Source organism: Coturnix japonica, chromosome 15, assembly GCF_054131305.1.
Source record: "Coturnix japonica strain WE chromosome 15, WE-NBRP24, whole genome shotgun sequence".
NCBI classification, from domain to species: domain Eukaryota; kingdom Metazoa; phylum Chordata; class Aves; order Galliformes; family Phasianidae; genus Coturnix; species Coturnix japonica.
Window position 1 is genome coordinate 3,814,643 of NC_140677.1, and position 15,484 is coordinate 3,830,126.

Below are 15,484 nucleotides of genomic sequence, written 5' to 3' on the forward strand. Positions count from 1 at the left end.
GCAACCTGTTCAGGTGTGATGCCACCTTCTCTGTGAAAATGGATGCACTGCAGCTGGTGATTGATCTGTGGTGTGAGCTGCATGGCAGGGGAAATGGACTGGGATGTGCACACCCAGAGCGTGGTGGTCAGCAGTGAGTGCTGAGGGTTCAGGTTGAGCATAATTCCTGTGTGTTTTAGATAGAACTGGAAAAAGAGAAGGAAGGAGAGGCCCAGAGCAGTGCAGATGGATGAGAGTAGCTCAGTGTAGCTTTGCAGCTTTACGTGTGGGATTTCAGGTGCAGGAGAGATGGGGCAGCACGGAGTTTGGTCAGGCACAAAGCTCTTTGCATTCTGAAGTAATGCAGGCACACAAAAATAAAATCCCAAATGCTGCCCTGGCTCGTGCTGACTGTAGAGCTGCTTTCTTGGTTATCGTGTTGAAAACTTCCATGTCTCAGAGTGCAAATGCAACAGATAAATGAAGTCTTCTGCCTCCAGAAGTAGGGGGGGGGGAAGTGACAACCATCACCACCAAAAACCTGGGATTTTTGCTGTTTTTCCTTCCTGGAAGATGTCTCTTTGCCTGTCACAGTGATCCCCCAGGCCAGCAGCTCTGCACGTCTAGCAGGGGCTGCTTCACCTCCCTGTGCTCATCCTGTGGAGCAAACAGGGCTGGATGAATGCTAGCAGAGAGGCCAGGCAGCCTTCTTCAGCTGCTGCTTCTCTGCCTCACTTGCCCAGAGCACTACACAATTATAGAACTCAGACACTTAAAATAACATCTGGGTAAGGAAACAAAACAAAGTGTAACTTACAGTTCACAACCAGCTCCCCAGAAAAGAAAGGAGATGAACAGGTAATGACTTGTCTAAAGAAATCCATCTGTTTAATCGCCTCGAAACCTCAGACAGGCAAGGCTAGGCAAGGCCAGGCAAATGCTCTGAGATGACCTCTTCTACCAGAAATGCTTCATTTTTAAACAGTATAATGAAACAAAGAGCTCTCTTTTGGCCCAGTGGAAGTTCCCTGAAGGACTGGCTTGATTGTTTTTCAGGATGGCTCTCACAGTTGGGTTTGGAGAAGGAAGAATCTGGTAGAAGGGTGAGAAAAAAAGGCAGATAGATCCTCCTCATAAAGCTGAAGGCCAATTGCCTGGAGTCTGTCCTCTGCTTGAGCCCCTGAAGATTCCCTGGGGGTGAGAGAGAATAAATGTGAATAAATGTTATGGGAACAGAAAGCAGTGAGAGCTTTAGAGGGGAAGCCATCTGAGAGGAGTTCCAGGGAGGCAGCAATGACTGCAGAGACTGCAGGCCTGGGTATCTTGGGCAGGAAACCAAACCAGGAACTTTCTTTGGACAGATGCTTTGCAGCAACCTGCTGTGTAGGAGATGTCAACTCCATATAGTCCAGGATCATAGGACAACTCTTGACTTGTGACTTGATCAATGTAGCATTTCTGGTAGTGATGCTGTTTTCTGCTGTGACGCTGTTTCAAGTCAGCCCCATGGTGCACTTCCAGTGCCATGCTGTGAGGTTTGGATTCGTCTCATTTCTCAGCTCTTACTGCTCCTCTTACCACAGAGGAGGATGCCCAAGTTAAAGATGCTGAGCAGAAGTGCTCTCTGTACCATTCTATCAGCAGAAGTTTCCTTGGTCACCATGTTTCTGGTATTATTCAGGCTCTGATGGCAACAGTAAGAGTTGCTGTAAAATGTCATGAGACAGGACAGCACCACAGCATCCCTTCCCCACTCCTAAGCCTTGTTCCTGGGAGGATACCGGTGTTCTATTGCAGCACCACTTGAAATGACAAATTACAAGTGAGTCAATTTTTCAAACTTCAGATGCTGCAACGATTCAACACAAACAAATGCAATGAAAATAATTAAAGGTCAAATGAAAACTCGATATCGTTAAAGATCTGCCACCATATCCACGCAGACCCATAGTAATTATGATGCATGCACAGTAATAGAAGCCTAATGGTTGCAAAATGTTCTTTGGATTAATTGGCTTTGGCAGCTTACACACACACATGATTTTCTACATTTTTGCCCATCCTGACAATCATTCTGTGCTCTAGGCAATCTTTGCCTGAGCTGTCTGTCTTTATAACCATCACATTATTCTGGCTTTTTGAACATCATAGTGCAGTCGTTTGCCTCTCAGCACCCAGTATGGTTTAATCATGTCCTTATTGTGCACTGTTGTAGAGAGGATAGTTGTTTCTTTCCTTTATATACAAGGCAGTGTGCCCAGGGAAGGCAATGGTGACCCTGGAGCCATGAAAAGGGAGTTCATGAGAGCTGTGGGTCGGCAGACAGAGACTTTGATCTCATTTTATGGCAGGACCAACACATGGAGTCACTACAGGTATAATAGGACACCTTAGAATAGGTTAGGGAATTAATGCCACACCACAGGTATTTCTATGAGATTAATATTTAATGCAGTAGCCATGGAGCAAGAGCTAGGAAAGTGGCTTCCAAACCCACTTCAGTTTGACAGACTCATTCTACAGTTTGCAGAAGCATGGTTGCAGCTGGGCAGCACCCATCCTGCTCCCCCAGAAGCCAGTGTGCTCATTGAGGCAGCTCTGGGTCGGTGAGAACATGACCCAGAGTGAGCACCTTCCCCTTGCAGTGATACCATGCCACATCCAGTCCTGCCACAGAACAGCAGGGGGATTTTGAAGCACAGTATCTCTGATTCAGCCAGTGCTACAGCCCGTGTGCTGAATGAGATGACACTTAAACATGTACTTAAGTGCCTTGCTGCATCAGGGTCTGCATTGCTTGGAATAAAGCAAGATAACTTGTAACAGACAGGCTACAGTATAGCAGATTAAGCCTGCCTTCCAAAGTTAAGGTTAGCTGGGCAAACTGGCAGCTGTGTCAGCACTGAAGATAGCCTACATAGGATGAAGTTTTCAAGTGAATGGTGGAAGTTATGCTTTTTGAAGCCGCAGTCTGGGAGATTCTCAAATGCTGTTCTATGGTCCCACCTGTAAGACATTATCACACCAGGCAAGAATGATAGCATTGCTGCTATCTTGCAATACATCTTGAGAGAAATGAGCCAAAGGTTTCCAAACCCGTGTTCATGCAGGTCTTTGCCAGCACTGCTTATGCAAGTGACAGTTCTATTTAAATTACTGTTTAGCTCTGCATTGCATGGGATAGGGCAAGAACCATGCAGGGCTGAGCATCACAGGAACCTGCAGGGATGCTCTGCATTGCATGGTCTGCATGCTCAGCAAAGTGTGTTGTCAGAGCCAGGTGAACTTTGAAAGTTGAGCTTGACTGAAGCTGAAGCTTGAAAGCAGATCTCCAGGGAGGAACTAATGCAAAACTTTCCTCTGGAAAATGCTGAAAACTAAAAGCATTGTCTGCTTGCAGCTCCAGATGAAACCTTGTAGATGGCCACATCTCAGAAAAGTCTCTTGAATAATAGTCTGCTTGTTTTGTTTCTCTCCTGCGCAGGGTGGGGTGTACACTGGAGCTGCACTCTCCCTTTGTGAATGGTTGCAGTGTTACTCTCAGCACTGCTAATCACAGAACTGAGGAATCATTTAGGTTTGAAAAGACCTGCAGGACCATTGAGTCAAACCATAATGCTTGTAGAAACTGCTTGAAGTCAATTTTAATTGACTTAATTCAAATTAAAGTACATTTAGTCTAAAATGTGGGTTGTTATGCTTAAGAATACCCCACCCTGCATCATTTGGGCTTCTTCCAGCTGTCCTGCAGTTGCTAGCAGAGCAGCCAGCTTTGGGAAGGCGATGCTGTAGTCCCTCTCAGCATGTGTTGCCTTGAGAAATGCAGATACCTTCTAAGAAACACATTCTTTTTCAGAACGCTCTGGAGATAAGGTCACATTTCTGACGCAGCCACACGTTACGGCATGCTGCCTGTTTGTGACAGTCCTTTAAAGAATGATTAAACAAACGTAATAGGCAGGCACGAGTACTGAGGCCCCATCTGTCTGAGGAAGAGTCGGAAGTTAATTTAAGTGACTTCTACAACATGTCGCTTAATTCCAGTGGCAGCAGAGCTAATTAAGATGGAGTTGGTCCAAGAGCAAAGCAGTGTGTCAGTGGTTCGGAGGCTGCCACAAAGGCACAATCAAACCGTAGTTACCTTAACGAGGAAGTGGGGCTGGGCACTCTAAGCCTGCGAGGAAGTGCTAAGCAGCATAATTAACTGGGTATCTCGGTGCCATTGATAACTTCATGAATATTTCATATCCGTTTCCCACCAATCTGTACTGACAACTTGTGACACACGACTAGCTGGGGTAAAACGCACTTAGCATGCAGTTGCTGTAGCTGTAAATTTATCATCAGACATTATTCTCTTAAGGATGCTCCTCAAGGAGCATAGCTGGCAACTCATCTGAGCTCCGAAGGCCAAAGAGCAAGCACAGCCCTTCCCTAATGAGTGCTTTAATGGTCTGTTAGCACCGAGCCAGTCAGCCGCGTGGGGCTGTAGCTCTTATTAGAGGATGTTAAATGAGCAGGTCTCTGAGGAGGAGGGCTCAGCTTGGAGGGGTCTTGCCTGGAGACTGGGTGTAGCAGTGCCTCCTCTTGCCATGATAAAGGGTGGTAACTTCGTGCAACATTTGCTTGATGCTGTAGGGTAAGGGAGAGTGGATGTGGCTAGGGCTGGTTTGAGGCTGTATCTAACTTAACTTTTCCAGGAACTACAGGGGCCTGCTTTGTTACCAGCCAGATGTGACAGCAGTATCGAGGTGGTGGTGCATTGTATCTCCCAGGAGAGAAGGGCAAGGTCTGCTGTATTTGGGTGTGATTCTGTGTCTGTAGGTTGCATGGGGAAAAAAAAATAACAACTTTCAGTAGAGAGGAAGGAACTGTGCACCTCGGGCTGAAAGCAAGCTATATGTTTACATTAACCTCCCATTTTTAAGCCAAAGCTGTGATTCAAAGGGAGGGTTTGGGCTAGCAGGAGGGAAAACGGATGCGTCCCTGCTGTGTCTGGTTTCCTCATCCAGTGAGTGCACTCCTCCCTCAGCCCTGCAGAGCTCCTGGGGCTCCCTGCTTCAGCTGCGCCTTGGAAAGCTGAGAGGGTACAGGGTGTGGAAAGAGGGAAGATGGCTCAGTCCTGCACCTGGAGCAAGCTGCCCAGAGGCTCTCTGTCTCTGGGTGCACTCTCCTTCCTAGGGAAGGGGCAAGCATCCTTGGGGCCTTGTGTGGTTCCCAGCTGGGATGGCTTGGGGCATGACGACTGGGATGTGGAGGCAAAGCTGTGGGGTGGCACTTGGAGACACTGCTGTTGAGGATGCTCAGTTTTCAAGGCAAACTCAGACCATCCTGACTGATGTGCACCTCGCCTCCCTGTGCAAAGTGATCGATTTAAAACTTGAAACGCGTTTAAGCAGTACTTAATCAGAAGGGCCAAATGTTAGGGCTACATAATTCATTTTGTCTTAGTTAACTTTCAGGGACCGTGCTGAAAAAGATTAACTTTGCATCTCTCCGTATCGTCTGTGCAATAGGAGCAGCAGCAGCCTTGCCACAGATATTGCAAGCATGCTCTTACCTTTTATTCAGTTGAGTTCATTTTTATCTCTTTAATCATAAAACTATAAAAACAAGATGATATTGGCACTGGTAATTGCGTAACAAGCCATTGGGCAAGAAAGAGCACATTTAAAGTTGTGTTATAAGCAAAGAAGATTTGGGGGTATTAACGACCTTGAGTATTGAAACTGAGAGAGTGAAACAAATGTATGGGGTTACAGTGCATTTGAAATACAGGAGGGAAATAATAAATCAGATGAATAGTTGTAAGGAAATTGAAAATTGTGGGGAGAGAGTAGCAAAACTACACAGAGATTGAAGGACTTATGCTTCTTGCTAAGAATGGTAATGAGAATATGCGATTTGAATAGGTCTAAACTGCCCTTGAAATATCATTATAACTTATTTGAAAAGACATTTACCATTTGTATGATTTTCCCAAATGTAATACATTTTCTTGCATCTTTGTTCATTCAAAGCTCCTGAAATATGCCTGAAATAAACCCATATTGGAGTTGAAAATAACATAATGTTCCAGGAAGTCAAATTAAAAGCATTTTTTTTAATCAGTGGGGCCTCCACAGGAAAGCATTGCTGTGCAGGGAGACAGAGGCAGCGTCCAGGTTAATTTTCTTTTCTTTCCTTCCTCCTACAAATAAATGACCCAATGGAATGGGAAACATTGGTCACAAAACCAACCATCCCAGCAGTGTGCACCAGCACTTCAAAACACCGCATGTTAACCTTGTCAGCACTGTCTATTTTTTCCTTCCTTGCAGTTAGCTGTGAGCAGGGCCTGGACACATGCACTGCTGTGTTTGCTGCTGTTATACAGGGGCTGTCAGCACTGTGATGGGAATGCTGGGGAGGCAGTGGAGAAGCTGAAGAGGTGAAGCAATTTAGGACTCAACCCAAAGGTTATCCAAGCCATCAGGAAGCTTCGTGTTGGTTGTGCAGCCTTCGGCAAAGGCACGGCTCCCCTCGCTGCAACCACATCTGAGCCACTGCAACAGGCATTACTTAATAGCGCTGAGAAGAGAAACAGAAGAAAATTTCTTTGAAGGTATGTGCCAATCTCCCAAGTAGCATTTCCAGCAAAAAGGCCACATAAGAGCTACTACTGCTTCAGACAGAAAGGGAAAATGCAGTCTTCTTCACCTCTCCAAAGCCACAGTGCAACTGGTGATGGTAAATGCCTCTGAAATAGAGGTTCAGGCTTTCACCATTGCTTGCTCCATTTGTGATTATGTTCATCTTGATGAATTTAGAACCAGTGTTGTAAATGTCTTCCAGTTAGCTGAGTCTAGGAGGTTAGTGAAAGTCCATTGCAAGGCATTGTAATTGTGAATGCCATTTTGCAAATACAAACTCACTCCCAAGGCTGCTGTGTTTTTAAGGCAGCCTCCTGCCAAGGTCCTGTGCGGGTCGGGACTGTATGCAAAGATGTCATCTCTTCCAAAGAAAGCACAGGTCACTTCTTTTCAACAACTATTCCTCTCTGATTTTGTAAAATCCATAGATTTACCTGGGCCTGAAAGGGCAGGAGGGGAGAAGACGAAGTGGAAATATGGGCAAATGGAGGAGAACCATTTGCCACCATCCAAACAGGTGAGTTTTTTTCCCTTTCTTAAAGGTTCAATGCACAAAAGTCATGAAAATCAAACTGATGGTTCCCACAGCAGCCATAACTCTGTTTCTGGCAGAGCAAGAGCGAGGCATAAATATGAGCTCCTACCCAGCAGTACATGCTACATACGTGCAGGGAGCTAAGTTATGGGTGCTGCGGGAGCCATGATTTTGAATGTCCTGACTTGTGAGTTTAAATTCTCAAGTCCAATATTCTGGGTAGTTTCTTTCCCTCCTTTTTACTCTGTGTAGTTATAAATTATAGTACAGCTCTTGGTCTCCATTATGCTGGCACAGCAATTTGGGTTACGTGATTGGCTAGAGACTCCTTTCTCCATGAGAAAGTGATCACAGTTATGCAAAGAACTGTCAAGGCTGGATCCATCTTCCCTTGTACCACAAACTTTTAAGTTGAGCTGTGTCACTCAGTTCTGACATTAATGGTGAGACAGGAAAGCACACACCATTGGCAATCTGCATGGGAATCTGAATGGCGCTCATCATGTTCTCCTTGGACATGTGTGCGACACCTGACCTGACCCATGCATGGATACACTCACAGAGGTGACAGTCTCCTGTCAGCACAACACATATGTATCAGTGTAAGGCAGGACAAGAAAGCCTGGGTCCTGTTTGCTTTAGCTTTCTGTTCGTGATGCTCCAGTGGGGTAGAGCTCAGAAGAGGATGAAATCCAGAGTGGAGGCTGTGTAGTGCTTTTTCCAAGATAAAGTTCTCTGTGGTACTTCAGAACATGGTTCAGTGGGCACGGTGCTGTTGGGTCAATGGCTGGATTTGGTGACCTTAGAAGTCTCTTCCAAACTTAATGATTCTATGTAAGTAGGACTTTGCAGACCTGGTTTGGTAATCCCATTGTACACGTGTGATAATGCTGATATAACACGGTATGTATGTGAAGGGGAATATGTGTATGTAGAGGTATGAAATAGATATATGGAGATAGAATACCACCCTAAATCATGTCTTTTTGATGTGTTTCAGTTTACCAGGTGAGTCTTTCCTGTGGATTACTTGCCATGTTATAAAACCTAAGCTCATACTGCATCTAAGAAAGCATCTTTATAAGCTCAAAGCTAAAATCTGTTTGTGTTTCCAGGTCCTTTTCAACCACTTTTCTGATGTGTACCTGCTTGTAGCCAGAGCCACTTGGTGCAAGCAGAGGTTAGAGACCTTTGGGGCTAATGCTGAAGGTAAGTTTTAATTGAAGCTGAAAGACCTTTAGTTGCATTAAAATTTATCCCTGCAAAGGACAGTGTCTGAGATTCATGTGTATAAGTGCTTTGCTGAACAGAGGTTCAGATATACTTCTTTGCTGATTTGTGACCATGGTTTGTAAAGTTGAGCTTGTGCTATATCACTGCCTTAAAACCGCATCCACACGACAGAGCATCATCTTTATATTCTGACTACAAATGTTCAGTGTTGAACTCCACGAACTTTCAGCTGTACCAGACTCTGTGCAGGCCTACGTAAGAAGGAATAATGTGGTATAAATAAACTCCATCTGACTTTTTTTATAACTCTTTGTGCAAACTTAACATGCAAGTCGGGTGTCACCATAACCGTTGGAAATATGTAATGCTGACAGTATTTGGTAATAAAATAATAATCGCTGCGTGTATCTCTGATGGAAAGAGATTCACATCCTTTTGAATCCCTAATTGCGTGCCACACTACATTAGAGACAGATAGCTCCATTGTCTCCACCTTCCAGAGATGGGAAATTCAGAGCAACAGCAAGATGTTCTAGAAATAAGCCAGTTTAATGAAGCAGCAAATTAGACTCTTCTATCTCTTTATTTAACATGTAGTCCCTTGAATTTATCAGAGTTCATTACAGAGATGCAAAATAGAAAAGAAGCTGCAAAATTCATTTGCAATTAGAGCTAATGATTTTGAAAATGGCTTTTCATATTTTTATAGATAACAGCTATTATTCATTATTAAATTTATGTCACGTTTACTCTAATGAAATGACATTGCTCCATTCCCTTGTTTCTATTGTTTATGGCTTGGGCTCTATAAAAGGAAGAGTCGTAAAGATGCTGTATGTTTCTTGCCAGCCTGTGACATGGCTCCTGATAGCTTACTCCTGTGACTCATGTCAGGAGAATGGTTTTAAAATTTCCTTCCCAATTTAATACTTCTATAGTACTTGACACATAACGATACCAAGTAAATGCACTGATCCATTCTTCCCCATAATTTCAGCTTCACAGGAGGAGTAATGGACTCAAGGGCTGTAAAGTTAAGGGAGGAAAATACATTCAAACAGCAAAATGAAGACAGGTTGAGCTGCTGCCCCTTTCCATGCTCTGCTCCGCACCCAGACAGCCCCTCGCTGCTCTGCTGCCTGCCTTTCTCCTGTCCTCGTTCCTGTTGCTTCACAGATTTTTCATTAGGACAAGTTGAAAATATATTTGATACAGAGTCAGGGGTCGGCAGGCAGAACAGAGCGGTGGATGAATGTGAGGTACGAGCTGGAATTTGAAAGAACAGAGGGTCTCTCAGAAGTCATGGCCAGCCTGTGCTGCACACCTGCCCTGAGAAAATCTGGTTCTGTTGTAGGTACGAGCACAGCATTCTGGAGGGCTTCTGTCTTGCTGCAAGCTTATTAAGATGCTCTTTAAATGCTTAATAATAATCAGTGTAGCTGAAGATCGTGTATTGTCAGTTCACTTACCCATGTAACATCACTTCTCTGCTTCCTTTAATGTCTGTATGTATTATTAATAGTTAACATCCCTTTCTCTAGAATAACAGATATGGAATCACCATTTCTGACGTAGGAAGCGAAGTGAGCTGTTTATGTTATTTTTGAAAAGGATCTCCTGACATGTTATTTCTAATGACTAATGCTGCTTTGCTCTGCTCTTTGTTTCTTTCCATCCCCTCTCCAGTTCCAGCCTTTCTTCTGTTTCTTCTTAATGTGATGAAACCTGAGTCTGAATGGGGAAAGTTCAGTCGTAATGTGGCCAGCCCTGCGGTGTTGAGCTGAGAAAGTCTGCGGTTATTATTTCCTCCTCTGGGGCGTTTGTGGATGACCATTGCTGCCCTGAGAGCACCCGCCTGCTTGGCAGCCCCTGCCCAGTCTGCAGCCACTCAGCACGGCGTATCCCACCCACAGCGATGCTTTGTGCCAGCACCACCTGGCTGGGGGTTACAGCCCTAGTGCTCAGCACTTGCACCTTTTACCTCCCTGTGCACAAAAGGCCAGGGTGGGCCTCCCTGACCTGATGTGCCACCGAGGGATTTTGCTTGTGAGTTTGTACAGTGTGTGGCTAGGAATCAGCTGTAGCAATCTGCCCACAGAACTCAAGCAACACCAGAAAAACTCATTATTCAATACCTTATTTCATGCTCTGGAAACAAGAGCAACAACCCCAGCCCTTCCTCCCCTTACAGTGGTGCGGTTTCCATCAGTCTTTTCAACTCCTAATGAGATTTAGCACTGGGGAGGGATGTTTGTGCCAGAAGGACCAAGGCTTCTCATTAAAAAGACATTGAAGTGTTCAGAAAAGTTCCTATAACATTTGGATCAAACCCCATTTCTGTATGGAAGAACGGAGGTAATGCCACCTTTGTGAAGGTTTTAGGAGCTGTCTCTCTGCTCCTATGTCAGGAATGTGTTTGTGGAAAGTCTGCAAGATCTTACCAAATGAACTCATCAGAGACTCACCCTGTGCCAAAAGACACGTTGCCCCAGGGATGCTTGCACCAGTTCATGGCCTCCTTTCCTGCCCCAGCACAGAGAACAACTCCTGCTGATGGAGCAGAGGCTGCTGTCAGAGAGCTCAGCAGCATCTCACAAAGCAAAACCCTCTGTGGCTCTGCTCCTCCTGCAGGAAATTAGAACTGAAGGAGGGAGTGCAGTTTTCTGCAAGCAAACAGAGCTGAAGTGACAGGGAAGTGGCACTGTGACACACACAGCGTGCACCTTACTCTGCTATTCCCCTGATGATCAATGTTACCGGAGGCATTTTGCAGATGAGTGCAGTTACCTTTTATTCCCAGTAAGGATGCAATGTGAAATGCAAATACTCGAAAGGTTAGGCTGCTGTATAGCAGTAATTACTCATGCAGCTATGCAGGAATAGAACAGCAGTAGATCTTTGAGTTTATTATAAAACAATCTCAAAAATACCATGGCTGAGATCAGCTGTTGTATACATGCATTGCTTACCCCCAGCTCTGACCCACCTGGATGCAGCCTGAGCATTTGCAGAAGGGCTGCCAGTCCCCAGCCCTGACCTTGGCAGCTGCCCAGCACATCCTATCATTGAGCCTATGGTCCCACCCTGGCTGCTACATGGAAGCACCAACTGTTGGGACTGGGACCAAAAATACCCGCAAGCCACATTACAGCAGAGCTGTGGTGGTTCAGCTCTTTCCTTCTAATTAAACCACTTTGATTGCTATCACAACAACACAAGAGCTGTGGAGAGGAGAACATGAGTACCTCGGGGATGGCTGTGGGCTGTAGTGCCTGGAGCCGAGTGCTGGCACCGCAGTGTCCCCAAGGGCCGGGTGGCACGGGAACCACCATCAAACCCAGCCCCATGCCTTTGGATGATTAATTTCTCTGCCAGCACGGCCTTCACAAATACACCCAAGGCCCTGATCTTAATGAATCACATAAAATGTTATGCCCTTTGGAAAGGCAAATATAACCCAAGTAATTATGAGCTGCTTTCTTTTTTTTTCTCTCTCTCTCTCAAGGTCCAACTTTGACTATGTGACGTGCTGTTGCTACATGAGCATTTTGTGAATGAATCTTCACTGTTGGAGCTGTGGTAGGACCTGGAGGGAGCTGTGATGCTGAGGGCACGCTCTGCACTATACTGCCTGTGAGTATGGAGGAGCAGAAGTGCATGGGAGGATGCTGAGTGCTTGCCTTGGTGGCACAGCCTGGCTCTTGGAGCTGCTGAAGCTGGTGCCACCCATGGGAATAGCTGAGGATGGGATTTGTTCTTTATCAAAGGCTTTATTCCCCTGACAGCCGAGCTTGAGCTGTGTGTCCGCTGAATCCAGCCCTTTCATTTTCCCCTCTTTAAGTTTCGAGCTCACACTTCGCATGTAGTGAGGGCAGACTTAAGCTTGACTGTCAGCATAAAAGCCTTTTCTTTTCGTATCGCTTCTCCTCCACAGTTCAAACCAGCTCCAACCCCACTAATGTCAACTTCAAAGGCTTCTCTGTGCTGCAGCTACAGCTTTTCCTGCAGAGCCAATCCTGGTGTTGCCGGTCGGTGTGTGGATACCAGGCATCAGCCAGTATTTCTTCTGCAGGCATTGCTGTCCAGGCAGCAGTGGGCTGGGAGCTTGTCCTTGTGCACAGAAAGCCCCCAGAGCCTTGGGTTTTTTTTGTCCAGCTGACATTGGATCAGGGATGGAAACATAAACATACGCAGCCAAAGCTCCAAGTTCGTTGGTTCCAAGGCTAAAGGAAAGCCCCAGCTCCCATGGGATGCAGTTGGTTCCTGGATGCTGTGAGATGAGCTTGTTCTCGCTGTCCTCATTCTGGGCAGCTTTCTGCTGGGGAAAGTGTAGGATGTCGATAAAGACGATAACGCATGGAGTGATTCCTTTAAATTCCTTATCTATTGAAACAAGTTGTATTTCCTGGAGTTTGTGTTTAATATCACGCAAAAAGGAACATTCAGTTGGAGAATATTATGTGCATGATAGATAATGCTGGGGCATTTAGTTTTATTTTGAGCAAAATATCCTGTTTATTCCGCTGAGGAAAAGTAAAATCCCCATCTATGAAAATTGCTTGTGCTTTTTTCAGATCTGTGCAAATCATTGACCAAGTAGCTCTAAGCTGTACTCAGGAAGGGCAGAGTAGAGAGAGCAGAGGAGGGGAAGTCTCAGCTATTAATGTTCATTCATATAGGAGGAGGAAAGAGAAAGGAAAGGTCAGCTGCTTTGGATTTGTGCAGTTGTGTAATGGAAGATGCAAAATGGAAGACCTTTTCTCATTATCACTATGATGTGAACAAGCATTTAGCAGCTTCCTGACCAAACGAGGGATGGGTATGGGCCCTTGACACAATGCCTGTTAAACATAGAGAAGTTGCAGCTTAAAATTCCATCTCAGACAGGGTAGCAAAACGAGCTGGAAGTGTCCCAGCTCCAACTGCTGCCATTGGCAAGATGAAGTGCAAGGATACTGTGGTGGCAGCTGTCATGGGGACTGAAATGGGAAAATGAAAAGGATTTCACATGGGTTTTGAACATCCCCTGGAGTAGTCCCTGGAGAATCCATTGAGAACCTCATCGCAGCATTCAGCAACACCAAAACAAGGAATTGCTGGTTACATCACTGGCTGGGATTTAGGGTAAACTGAAGGAAATATTTCTTCATCTATAGTGTAGTCACTCCTCGTTGCTGCAGGAAGTTGAGCAACTGTGTTTAGAAAGAGCTGGTTTTAGAAAGAGATGGAGCACTACCTGCCCACTGTGCTCCATGCATCCGTGAGTCTGTATGCAGCCAGTAGTTCCTGCAGCTGTGTGCTGGGGGGCCTCAAGCTGACATCCCAGTGCTTCTCAGAAAAAGAACTCAAACCTCCTCCCTTGCAAGATGAGCCTGGCTGGGCTGTGGTCTTCTTATGACAATCATAAGAATACCTGTTCCTCATTTATCTGCTGCATGGGCTGGCTGCAGGAAGAACAGCATTAGGAAACGAGGCTCTGTAGTGGCATGAGGTTGGGAACACATGATGGACTGTTCCTTGCTGCTGCAAATGAACGTCATGGCACCAAGTTGTATTTGTCACCAAGGAGTTCCTGAATTAATGGGCCATGATTGGAGTTAATAGCAATATGAAAGAGACAACACTTGCAAAGCATAAATGGCAGCACTCCACTGGCAGCAGCCCCTGGGTGCTCACACAGTGCCTGCGGAAGTCAACTGTGGGCCTTCTTCAGACTCAGCGGGGTTTGGAGGAGGTTTTACTCAAAGAACACAAGCATCTTGAACGTTGGAGCTTAATTCTGTCTTCTTGAGCCCTATTTTCAATGCAGTGTGCTGGAAACGGATTTGCTACACAGCAGTTGAAAATGCAGCCTGTAGAGTGGGAGTGTGGCTGCTTCCTGGCAAGCACCCAGCCCCTCTCCCAGGGCAAAGGGCCACTCACCCTGATGATGCTACTGGATGTGTGAGAACGTGTTTTTGCAAGTATAGTGGCTGGACTGGTTTCCACTGGGGTTTATCTGCTAATATTATTCCAGCACAGGGTTAAAATAGAGCCATAGAGTGTGAGAATATTGTCAAGTCATCAATAAAGTATATGAAGCTCTCATTCAGTGATGGTCTCACTCAGCTCATCCCCATAACCATGCTGCCTGGGGCAGAGCTGCTTCTGTGGGACTTTTGGGGACAGGAGATGTTGGCTTCTGGTGAGCGGAGAGGCATGGAAAACATCACAGCCTTGTGCCCCTGGGTTTCACCCCCATCTGTGGTCCATGTCCCCAAATAGAGAGATGCTGAAGGGATGAAGCACATCTTCCCAGCACGGCGCTTACTGCTGCGGCAGGGAGCCAGCCCCAGCCTGCATTGCTGGGGTTTTGCTTTCGTTTGATCTTTACCATAAAAGCAACCCATGTGAATTTCTGCAACAATGAGCTGCCCTTTGCACTAGTGGCTGTGGAAATGGGAGCTGGCAGGAGATCAGAGCGAGGAGGCTGAGCGGGGTCATTCGTCCTTTGTAGTATCTCGCCCATAGGTGACGCAGGAAGTTGCACTCATCCCTTGCAAGCTGGGTGGGAGCTGCACCTACAGCCTCCCACTGCCCACGTCCCTGCCCAGCCCAGCAGTGGGAGAGATGAGAAGATGCTACCTCCTGGAGATGAGAAACACCACAGCTTTCCCTCTGAGTAACCCCAATACACTGAGATCTCAGATCCATGCCAGCACTTTATTTTATGTATCCTAACAATAACAGAAAGAAAAGGAAAAAAAAAAAAAAAAAAAAAAAAAAAAAAAAAGAAAAGAAAAAGAAAAGAAAAAAGGAAAAAAAAAAGAAAAAGAAAAGAAAAAAAAAGAAAAAAGCCCACAAAAAGCCCCAGAACCCACCACTACCAAGTCAGGGTTTTAATCCTTTTCCCATCCAAAGCTGTTCTTTAATGTGGGCCTGGGAAGGAAGAGAGTTGCCAGTTGTCACCCCAGCCATGGCTGGAGTGATTCAGGAGCATGCAATTGGCTCAGTACTCCAGGATTCTCAGAGATGCATGTTACCAGAGAGATGTTACAATCCTCAAAGAACAAGGAGTGAAGTTTTCACACTGGTGATGGCTCTGGTGAGGTGAAACATTTTGCAG

At 45.7% G+C, this 15,484-nt stretch overlaps 1 long non-coding RNA gene across 1 annotated transcript; it reads left to right on the forward strand.

Moving 5' to 3' along the window:
* Nucleotides 1–5,926: 5,926 nt before the first annotated feature.
* LOC107319750 (uncharacterized) lies at nt 5,927–15,104 on the forward strand. The gene is made up of 4 exons (XR_001557925.3): nt 5,927–6,583; nt 7,040–7,128; nt 8,262–8,355; nt 10,066–15,104. It is a non-coding gene; the product is annotated as an uncharacterized LOC107319750 (long non-coding RNA).
* The last annotated feature ends 380 nt before the right edge of the window (nt 15,105–15,484 follow it).